This window comes from Brachypodium distachyon, chromosome 1, assembly GCF_000005505.3.
Source record: "Brachypodium distachyon strain Bd21 chromosome 1, Brachypodium_distachyon_v3.0, whole genome shotgun sequence".
NCBI lineage: Eukaryota > Viridiplantae > Streptophyta > Magnoliopsida > Poales > Poaceae > Brachypodium > Brachypodium distachyon.
Window position 1 is genome coordinate 63089298 of NC_016131.3, and position 12112 is coordinate 63101409.

The window sequence follows — 12112 nt, forward strand, 5'->3', positions numbered from 1 at the left end:
ATGAGGCACGCCGTCTACGAGCAGAGCGCCGCACGCTTCTACAACACGAGGGTGCAGGAATGAGCTTTCTCCCAAGGAGACCTCGTGCTGAAAAAAAACGTTGACCCAAAACTCCAGCGCAAACTCGACCCCAAATGGGAAGGACCATACCGCATCGCCGCGGTGTTGGGCAACGGTGCATACCACCTTGAGAACATGGAAGGAAAAAACCTCGTCCATGCTTGGAACGGCGACAAACTCCGGCGCTTCTATGCCTAAGGAGAAATCTCAAGGACGACCCTCGCCACTTCCCTGCGAAACTTTGAGGGATCGTAAGCGCCAACGAGGCCACGTCTATTTAAGGCTTGTAAGTGCCCATCGGGCCATACCTTAAGACAAGCAGGCAGGGGATCAATAAAAACAAGTCCTTGATAAAGAGTGACACGAGACACTCGTACGACCCACCATCGCAAAGGGAACCCCGTCGAACAACAATGTCACGAAGGGACGATCCCCAAAACCGAGTTGCTGCCCTAGTGCCGCTCGCCGAGGGACGCCGAAGGGCCTACGTTGGCTCAGGCGTTACCCAAAAATGGCTCCAGACGTAAGTAGCCACCAGCGACCTGTTCCTTGGTGGATCCTAGCGTGCCTCGAGGCCATCTGCCAAGTAGAACCAAGTCCCGCGAGGGCCGAAAGCTCCTTAAAATGCATTTAAGGAGAACCGTAAATAAGCGAGTTATGCATGAGCTTACTTACCTCGGAGAACCGTGCTACCCATGTGCGAGACGTCGCACAGGGCCTGCCTGATAGTAACCAAGTTAAGGCTCCATAATAATCGCGGGAAAGCATAGCTTCCTGAAGTCTGAAGAGGAGGAATTCCGCATGAATTTCCCCGAACGGCAGGTCGAAGTGTCCGGATCACTACCGGCATATCGATAGCGACCCCACCAGGGTACTAGGATCCATGGCTCGTAACCATGGCCTAAGGCGCCGAAGCCAAGTCGTATCCCGACGGCGACAGCAATTGATTACGCAAAAGTGTGATCATAGCGAACGATCGCGAGCTGTATAAACTAAGGAAATAAAGTACTTCGCTAAGAAGGAAAAGAGTACTCCAAAGAACACATGTTGAGCCAAGTTAACATTTCCGATAATGTTGACCACATGGCAAAAACATAAGAAAATACATGCCGAGCTAAGTTGACATTCCCGACAATGTTGACTACATAGCAAAGCATAAAGCACATCAAAAAGGTTGCCTTACAACCTCTGTGTCTAAGCCTAGAACATGCAAGTCATGAGGCTATGTCATAAGTGGATATGCAACATCACATAAGTAAGCAGCTGGGGTACCTTGTCGCCTCGAAGGGCAACAACACTCAAGCCCCACCATCGCTCTCCTGAAGAGCAGGCTCAAGGCAACGCACGAAGCGTCGAGCCAGAGCACGAAGAGGAGCTCCCTGGTCCGCCAGAAACTTCTTTGCCCCGTGAGTCATCTCACCCTCAAGACCGCTCCTCCCGGCACCGCCATCCAGGACAGCAGCGACTGCCGACGAAACAAGTCGAGCACCTGTACTCAGAAGGCACCTCTTCACGGCGGGCTCAAGAAGCTCCACCTGTGAAGTGAGCACCCTACTCGCCTCATCCATCGTACGACACGGGGGAAGATCCGGCTGAGGGGAGCCCTTCAAACAGAGTACCATCTCTTGAATCTCCGAAGCCTGGGAGAGCAGGAGCGAGACCACCTCCGGGCGGCTATCTGAAGGGGCGCGTGCACGAGGAGCGAACACCGGTCCGAACCCGGCATCCTCCGACTCCGCCTTGAGAGAAGCGACCTCCGCTCGGGCGTGCTCCACGTTGAGGCTGGCCACCACCAAGTCCTCCTCGGCACGACGGGTCTTCGCGATCGCGTCCTCCTGGCCCTCCTCGGCAAGGCGAGCCCTCGCCTCCATGGCTGCAAGCTTCGCCGACACCCGAGAAAGCTCAGCCTCCACGGCCTCCCGCCGCGCCCTCTCCGAAGCCAGCTCACTCAAGGCAAGGGTAGCCTCCGAGGTCTCGGCATCCAAGGCCGCCGAAAGCACCCCAACCTAAGCCTTGAGGGCGGGAAGAGTGCCCACGGCCTCGACCAAGCCTCTCACCTAGCAAAAGAAGAAGAATCATGAGCGCGGGCCGGCAAAATGGACCTAGCTAGAAGGGAGACGAGGAGAGCAGACTCACAAGCTCCAACGCCTCGAGCGGATCTCTCGCCCCTCCCTCGGTCCTCGGAAGCGCCTCTCCCTCCTCCAGAATCGGGGGCTCGGTCCCGGAAGCATCAGGTGCCGCAGGCTCCGTATCTGAAACAAGACAAGAAAACCCCGTGAGAACATTCCCGAAAGGGAATTAAAATGCTCAACAAGCGTCACTCACCGGTGACGGGAAGCTCCTCCTCCACAGGCCCACGAGTCAAGGAGAACACCGGAACGCCCGCTCCGCTGGCCTCCGAGGAAGTATCCACCACAAGCTGAAGCCCGGTCCTCTAGGTGAAAACCGCACGCTCGTGAGGCGACGGAGGCAGGATCTTCTCAATATCGATCTTCCCGGCTAGGTGCATGTTCATGGACTCTCTCAAGGGAGACCTCGACTCAGCCACGTCGGCTAGGTCAGGATAAGGAACCTTCCTCTTGCGCGAACTCGGAGGATGAGGGATCTTGGGCATTGGGGCCACCGGCACACCCAACCCAAGCACGACCTGAGGCTTCACCTTCCCACAAGCATCCCTGAGGTGAGTCGCAAGATGAGAGTACCGCTCGCCGGCCTTGATGAGCTTCCCGAACTTGGGATCCGGGCGTATCGGTACCAAGTCGTCGAAGCACGCCGCCACAACGTTGTGGCATCCTCCCTCGCTGATGGTATCGACGTAAGCCCGATGCTCCACCGAGTTGTACGGCCCGACCATCTGGGAAGCCCACTCGGCCGCCTTCTCTCGAGAAAAAGCCACTGAAAAATAAGCACAAGCACTAGCCAGGGTTAGTGTCAAGCAAGCAAGAATACTTGAAGCAACGATTCAAGTATCGCGAAACTCACGCTTAGACGCACGGCGTGGGTGACGGAAGGCCAAGGGGATCCCCAACTCCGCCTGTGGTCGTGCCCTCATCATGAAGTGGCCCACCATCACCATCTCCTCGAGAAGGTCGTGGAAGCTATGCTCCGAGCAAGCCGAGTTGATCCCGGCAAGCTCCCACTCCTCGACCAAGGATGTACCCATGGGACGGACGACATCCCGAAGCCCCCCAGGCAAGGAGTGTTGAGGGAGCCTGCCGGAGTGACGCAAGCTCGTCTTCGAAATGTCAAGGAAGAACCACTGCGAGTCCCACCAGTCGAACAAACGCACCGCGCTCTTCGCCGGCATCAGGGGGAACCCGTCGTGGAAGCCGGGACGTAGCCTCACGGCGACCGACCCAAAAGCACTCCAAGTGCTCTCGTCGGGGGTGCGACGCTCCTCCACGTGGACGGTGAATAGCAACAAGAACAACCTCATGGTCAGAGGCTCCCTCAAGGCGGTCTCGCAAAGCCACCTGAATACGTTCAGGTGCAGGATCGCCGAAGGAAGCAACTGCGCCAACTCGATACCATAGGTATCCAAGAACTCCGGCAAGAACGGGTGCACGGGCAAGCACAGTCCGGTGTGGAACCAGCTGGTGAACACGACGATGTGCCCTCGACGCCTCTGTGGCTCCAGTCGAAGCTCACCCTCGTCAGGAAGTGAGGCAAGGCCCTTGCGGAAGTAGCCCGCCTCCACGAGGTCCGACAGGTCCTTCTCGGTCGTCACCGACACCGGAAGAATGTCGGGGACCCGTCCCGGCACGGCCGGAAACGGCTCGGGTCGAGGTCCTCTCCCCGGGCGGTTGACCTTCTTCGACCTTCGCGGCTTGCCTCCCGACGCACGCGCCTCGCCCCTGCTCCCGTGGGAAGCCTCCCTCTCGACGCTCCTGTCGAGGTCCTCTCCCCGGGCGGGTGACCTTCTTCGACCTTCGCGGCTTGCCTCCCGACGCACGCGCCTCGCCCCCGCTCCCGTGGGAAGCCTCCCGCTCGACGCTCCTGCCAGTGCCACCGCAACGCTCCCATCGGATCCCGTCATCTCGCCTACAAAGAAAACACCAAAAGATTAGTACAAGTCACAAAAAAACTCCCTAAGGAAGCGGCTAGGGAAAATCTACGTCGCAGGGCCATGCGTGACCGCCGTAAATAAAAACGGTGAGAAAGGGGGAGCCCAGCTCCCCCCCCCCCGATGGCGTCCCTGCTCCAAACATGCCCCCACGGCCCGCGGCCTACACATTTCCAGCCCACCTTGGCCAGCGGAAGGATGGGCCTGAAGCCCTGCGCACGCCCATGGCCCAAGGCGGTTCGGACAGACCAGTAAAAAAAAGAGAAGAGGCAAACGAAGGGGAGCCCAGCTCCCCCACAACGGCCCAAGGCCCACGAAGCCAGCCCGAGGGAGTAGGAGGCGACCGCGAGGTGTTCGATCAAACGACCGGCAACCCGGGCACGCCGCGCCCCCGCTGGTTCGCGGCCGACGTCGAGGCACGCCCCGCTCCGGAGCCCCGACGCGCTCACAACCGTCCGCGGCCGACGTTGGGGCACATCCCGAAGCCTTGACGCGCCCATGCCGGTTCGTGGCCGACGCAAGCGCATTCCTCGCACAGCAAAAGGTCGCGTGCGCGCGCCGCGCGCCAAGCCACGCTTGTCCGCCGCGCCCGGCGCTATGCCCCTCCACTACCAACTCCCGCGGGAACCCGGGGAACCTCCGTGCCGCACGCGGCCGCGCACGCGTGCCCGCCAGCGACGGCGCTCCTGCACCCAGCGACGTGACCAACCGCGCCCTCAAGACGTTCGACCGAATGACCGGGCACTCCCGCGTCCGTCGATGTTCACTGCTGCGCGCAAAAGGACGCCCGAGGGGCAGGAACCAGACGCCCCGACCCGGCTCACCTCGACAAGGACACCGAAGAGTCCGGGCGCCCCCCTTTCGCGGCTCGAATTGGAGGCAACGCCGGCACCGTTCGAAGCCTCGTCTTCGCCGAAAACGCAGCCCCCACGATGACTTGACAACCTTCAAGCAAACACGAACGGCGGTCGAGCACAAGGGACTAGCTACGCACCCCGACAGAACTCCTAGCTGCCACCGGTCTCGCCCCGTCCTTCGGATGCCGCTGAGCTTGTCTTCGGCACCGGAAGGGGAGGAAACGAGAGTGGGCATGCCCCCTCAAGCCCCCCACTGCTCCATTTTATAGGCCAACGGCCTTCCTCGACGTCCGAGACTAGCCATCCACGGGTTGACACGTCGCCGGCCGGGGACGGCCTCTTTCCCATACCAAGACAAAAACGAAAGGGAAAAGAGGAAAAGCAAAGGAGGAGGGCCGCGGAAGGCCGTTGGACCGCCCCGAGATGGACCGCGCCGTCCTGGCCATGTCCTATCGGCCGCCGGCGTCACAATTGTCTACTCTGCCTCCTCATGAAACAAGAAAGGAGCAGCCTACCTTTTTGGATCGTACGAAGGAGGAAGATGAGCATCGGCCGTCCGATGTAGGGCTACTACATGCCCTCAGCCGTCGGATCCGAAGACTTAACTGACGAACCGGTATGCGGGCCGGTCGGGCCGGCTGGGCCTCAGCCCAGTTAGCGTCCGTTTAAAAAAAAGGTGGGCGGAAGCCTCCTGGGCCCGGTCGGGCGCATCCCGCACGCGCAGGAGGCCCGCGAAGCCGGAAACGGCCCGAGGAAGAGCCCACGCGCGCAGGCGGCCCTCGTCCGGGGATTTTTGCGGAAAGGCCCCTCGGGGCATGGGAATCTCGTACCAAGCCCTCGCGGTGTCGAGATTTAGCGCCTAGGCCCCCGAATTTCCCGAAAATACATAGAAGGCCTCCCCTAACTCGATTTTTTGCAAGAAAAGCCTCCATGGCCGCAGATTTTTGCAAGGAAGACCTCAAACATGTTCGTTTCTCCGGAAATAAAAACTTCAAGACCGGCGAAACAAGGTAAGAAAACCCACTTAAGCTTAGTTTTCTCACGGAGAAACTTGCCTACCCGGTGGTTCTCCGCGCCGAAGATCCCAAGGCCCTAATCTTCAGCGGGAAAAATCTCGGGGGCCCTCGGGATGCGCCAAACTCACCAAAGCACAAGTTTTGGTGTGACAAGCCCAGCTAGGCCTATCTTCTTCCCCGAGGAAGTTTGCCTAGCCGGTGGCTCCCCCAACGCAACGCCTCAAAGGCCCCAAATCTGCTAGGAAAACTTCCGGAACTACAAGTATCTCACGAGGCGGCCCACCTAGGCCCGGTTTCCTCGTAGAACCTACCCAGCCGATGGCTCGACCCCAGGAGAGTTACGATCCAGGTGTCGGAAGAAAAATCTCAGCACGCCATAGATTGGAGTTGACCCGAAGGCATTCCCAACACCTCCGGCTCAAGGGGGCTACTGTTGTAATATAATAAAATCCTTACATGAGCCGGGCCGCGATCCTACGTGGCAACGACCAAGTCAACAAATCTCAAAGACCGGTCAAATCGCCAACAAGGCCTAGCCATGCCAACTAAGCGCCGGTTAAAGGAGTCAAAGGGTCAAACCCCCCATACCATGGTCAAATGAGCTAGAGTAAGGGCCAAGAAAACTCTAGGAGCAAAGTTACCACCTTACCCTCACTTTCCCTCTCCCTCAAGGGTAGCCATGGTCTTTTGTCATGGACCCCTAGGCTATAAATACCCCCCTCCCATGGGGGCATGTATCACTCACTCTACATTGGAATAAGATCAAAGGGGAGAGGGCTAGACCATCTCAAGGAGCCCGCTCTCGAGTGCTTGGGTCGAGCCTAGTCTCGACTCGATCTCGGGGACGCGACTTGAGAAGCCTAGTTTCGAGGTTCCGGGCCGTTTAGTACGACCTCGACTCGAAGTAGAGGGATCGGGTTAGAGTCTCGAGGATATCCTAATCTCGCTACTTGGGAAGACGAGTTCGGCTCAGGTCCGAGGTGGCCCCTAGAGATCTCTCGCTATATGCGACTTGGGAAGACGAGTTCGGCCCAAGCGCTTGGCTAACGACCCCCTCGAAGCCTCTCCTAACATAGGACTAAGTCGTACCCGCAGGGTCGACCGAACCTATTAAAAAAATATCGACGTGTCAACTTGTCCCAAGTGTACGGCGACTTTCGCTATAAGGCCGGCGTACACCCCCTACACTTTATTCTCGCATTTGTGCCATCGTGCATTGGCACCCCGTACTTCTGTTGTTTTCTAGAACAACAACAGTATCTATTCTTAAAAAGCGTCTAGATATATGTAATATTTCGACAACAATTTATGATCTGAGGGAGTAGATGTTTGTGTCATTTGTATGTGCATGAAAATAAAATTTGTGCCCCAGATCATGAGCATGATTTGGTTGTTAGAGATGCGGAATTAGTAAAGTTCGGACAATGCATCACTATATAGTAAGAACTAAAAAAAGGTACATCTAGAAAAGTAGAATTAACTAATACCACTACACTAAAAGTATGAAAGTATATCATGCTTTGAACATGACACAAGGCTTTATTTTTTATGTGGTTTTAGCTAGATCGTATTCCATAATTTTAACATGTTGATTGATCAATGGTTGCATTGAGCTAAAAACAATGAAAAAAATTGTTATTAATTTGACATCATACAAATAAATAACTCCTTCCGATACATAATAAGTGTCGCTTATTTAGTACAAAATTGTACTAAATCATGTACTAAATTAAATCAGCGGCACTTATTATGGATAGGGGAGAGTATCCATTTTGCTACTGAGAAATCGCCGGTTTTTTAGTTAGAGATAAGTCGACGTGTTTGGCCGTTAAATGTTAATCAATTTGCAACACATGGGAGATGAGTGAGTTGAAATGACACTCGGATCTTAATCTAACGGTATGATACGTCAACTGAGATTTAAGCATTTTGCTTAGAAATGAGGCGACTGAGATATAGCCACACCAAATAAATATTTGGCTTATTTATCATATTGGGTCTATGTGAGCCTCAAGCCACTTTGATATTTTGTCCATGACCCACACCGCGTTAAATCTTAATGATCAGATATAAAATCTAACATAAAATCTAACGGTCATGAGCATGAATCATCCCCTCAGTACCCCTCATAATGCTTTTTATATAGTAGATAAATGATAGATAGAAATAGAAGATAGATTTCACCAACTAAGAAAGATTAGAAAAACAAAGAGCTTGGTTTGAATTAGCTATACTGAAATTGCAAGAGTATATTCATGCATGTATGACTGAATATTTGTCTCAATACGCACCTCTTGATTTACGTTGTCGGTCGGGTTATCTGTCAGTTTAAATCCGCACCTATGTATGCGTGCATCAGTCCAGCTATCAGCTGCTTGTCTCTTATGTCATCCGTTGCTAGTCCTGGTCTTGAGTATAGTATTGGATAGATTCACTGGGAGTTGTGAGCAACGGCAATGGCAGCGGGCCAGCGGCCGTGACGCGCGCATGGCGAGAAGTACGCCCGTGCGAGTTGATCGAAACGCAATCTGAACATTGGCCAGCGCCGTGTCTCCGCTGCTCACGATTAAGCCTTCATCAATTCAGTATCAGCTATGAGTGATGCCGGGCCGAGAAGAGGTTATGCGGTGGTATAAGAGGGTGGGTCAATATCTGTTTAGAGATCGATCCTATGGTTGTGATTTATTTAACATAGGTGGACTCTTTGTCGGACGTGGGATCCATATACCCATTAACTTAATCTTGACCATTGGTTATAAGATCTGACGATGTAAATAACTCTGATGATGCGGATCAACGTGGAATCTCCCCTCGGTATCTCTCATATTACTTTTAGTATATAATAGATTGGTCCGCACGAAATGCGTGGGCTAGACCTGATTATCGTTGTTTTATTTATTTTTTGTACGTGTGCTGATGACTTTTTCATTTTATACCTCTTTTAATTCCCTAACATACTAGTATACTCCCTCCGGTTGGATTTATAAGGACTGCACAAGATTTTATAAGGACTTTGGCGAAACTTTACTTGGTAATACGACGTTATTGCGACAAAAAGAAGATATCGTTGTATTCGTATTAAAAAACTCGATCAATAGTATAACGTTCATATACCTACATTTTTATTTGTGTAATTGTTCGTCAAAATTTGACACAAAATTCAATGCAGGTATTATAAATCTGGATAGAGTGAGTATAATTTACTGATATTGGATTTTGTTCGAATCGTATCTTTAATTCAAAAATCGAAGACATGAGATTTGTGTACCTAAGGGCTTTCATGGCGTGCCAAAAGCCAAATTTGCCACATAGGTCCATTTTGGCATTGATAATAAATTTTAGGTTTCCAGCAGTGCAGATGATGTCAAACTTGCACATAGATGGGACCCACAATAGACTGGATTAATTACTCATTTTCCTAATATCTTATTCCCCAACCTCACTTTCCCATCAAATCCTCAGACCACAACTCCGCCAACGCCCCACTGCACCACCTTCGCTCGCGGCCCTGCATCTCCTCCGTTCCTCCGCCACGTACCCTCTGCACCACCTCCGAGGACTCGTAGATCTCATATTCTCATATCTAACGGCTAGAAATAATTAGGTTGACCCGCGCAGATTGCGCGGCAAGACTTGTATAATGAAATATTTGATTTCTTATATATTTTACTTAACCAAAATGTGTATAGCTTTTTTATTTGTTTCGTGAAGACAAATCTTCTGAATTGATAAGATGGAATATTCTGCATCATTAGATTTATTCAATAACAAATTATATTGTAGATTAGGTTGTCATTATGTTTTTTAGCAATAGATTTGTATTTTATTAACATTATCTGCAATATAAAAGCGTTAAGCTTCAATAAGGAACTTATGCGAGTGGCGAAGAGCCGACATCGAGGTGCCAAACCTTCCCGTCGATGTGGACTCTTGGGGAAGATCAGCCTGTTATCCCTAGAGTAACTTTTATCCGTTGAGCGACGGCCCTTCCACTCGGCACCGTCGGATTACTAAGGCCGACTTTCGTCTCTGCTCGACGGGTGAGTCTTGCAGTCAAGCTCCCTTCTGCCTTTGCACTCGAGGATCAATGTCCGTCTGGCCCGAGGAAACCTCTGCACGCCTCCGTTACCTTTTGGGAGGCCTACGCCCCATAGAAACTGTCTACTTGAGACTGTCCCTCGGCCCGTAGGTCTGACACAAGGTTAGAATCCGAGCTCTTCCAGAGTGGTATCTCACTGATGGCTCGGGCCCCCCCGGAAGGGGGCCTTCTTTGCCTTCCACCTAAGCTGCGCAGGAAAGGCCCAAAGCCAATCCCAGGAACAGTAAAGCTTCGTAGGATCTTTCTGTCCAGGTGCATTTAATATTTAATTATTATTTTGGACAGATGATGCGGCAAAGCATTCCTTGAGAGCGGGCACACGGTGCAGCGAGCGAGCGAGGTGGCGTCCGACGACGGCTGATAGAGCATTGTGGCGACCTTGGATCACCGCAGCAGGGACCTGATGGCATCTCGACGACCACGGATCACGGCCAATGGCACTGGGGTGTCTGATCACAGCAGCGGCGGTGCGGCACAACAAATGAACGATCACTGCAAACTCATCTATATCTATATCTATATAATCTATAAAGTTGACCCTCAATATCTTCATTAAATGTTTGCAAGTTTGACATGCAAAGTGTCCACATCATCATCCACCTCACCATGCATCCACATCCCCACTAAGGTGCATTTAGTGTTTGCAAACTACACATGCAAGGTGTCCACATCATGCAACCCGACAATCAATTCATTTTGGTGACACCTTATACATTTCAATTTTATCACCTAAAACTTTTCACCCACATCACCATCCACATCATGCACGACATGCAACCCGACAAGTAATTCATTCTGGTGACACCTTATACAATTCAGTTTTTTATCACCTAATACTTTTCACCTAAAAATTTCACAAGTACCATGGTTCTACAATATTCATATTTATGTTTCATTTGATCATTTTATTATCATCATATTTCTTTTGAATTTGATCATTTTATTATTATGTGTTCGTAACATCAATTTTGGCTACAAAAATGCACATGATTCAACATCAATTTTACAAATATGCAAATAGAATTTTTCACGGCAACGCGCGGAGAATCACCTGGTTCTGCATATAGTCATACACTCGTCTTGATTATGCCAAAGAACACTTGGAAATCACTGAAGACCAAGCAAAGGAGGCTCCATAAGTACTCAATGAGACATGTAATATGTTCTGGTAGCACCCTTTCACACTGAATAGGCGCATGCACTGATGCAGCACTGACGGTGATGTGAGCTTTGCTTGTGAAGATACGCAGAACCTCACTGGAATGGTTTTGCAGCTTTGCTCTGTCCAGAAAGTTGTACTCCTGTCAGCTCCTAGTAATTCTTCAGTATAACTATCTAACCATGGAAGAAGCATGTTTCCCTGTATTCTGGGGATTTATATTGGGCAGGGCTAAGGTTGAGACGATGGAGATGGGCTGCCGTCGATGGTGGTCAGAACAGAGAGGACGGGCATGAGTTCATGGCGGTGATTGCCTATGAGGCAAAGATGATTTAAGGAGAGGTAGAGGATATATAGTTTGTGTCTTGATTGATCGTGTGGGGAAAAAAAAGGTAGTGGGAAGCTGGGCTGGACATACCTGCAAATCAATCTTGGAGGATGAAATATAGAGGGCAAAGAATCACTAATCAATTCTCAATTCCGGGTTAGATGACAAAAGATTCCCAGCTGCAGTTTGAAGGATGAGAGCGGAGGATTTGCCGGCGGCAGCGGCACAGCATGGAGATAGGCAGGAGACGGCACGACACGGCACAACGATGATCAATATTCGTGTGTGGGGTTGGATGGATTAAAGAAATCTTACGGTTCAGATCTAGCATGGCGATGGGCAGGACTACGGCGCAGGCAAGATTGGATGGATTAAGGAAACCTAACGGTTCAGATCTAGCGATGGCAATGATCTAACATCCTTAACGTACTAAGGTGGCCTGACATGTAACGGTTTCAAGACTGTTAATCTCATATCCAACAGTCAAAAATAATTGGGGTGACGTGGATCAACGTGGAGGCTTCACTCGG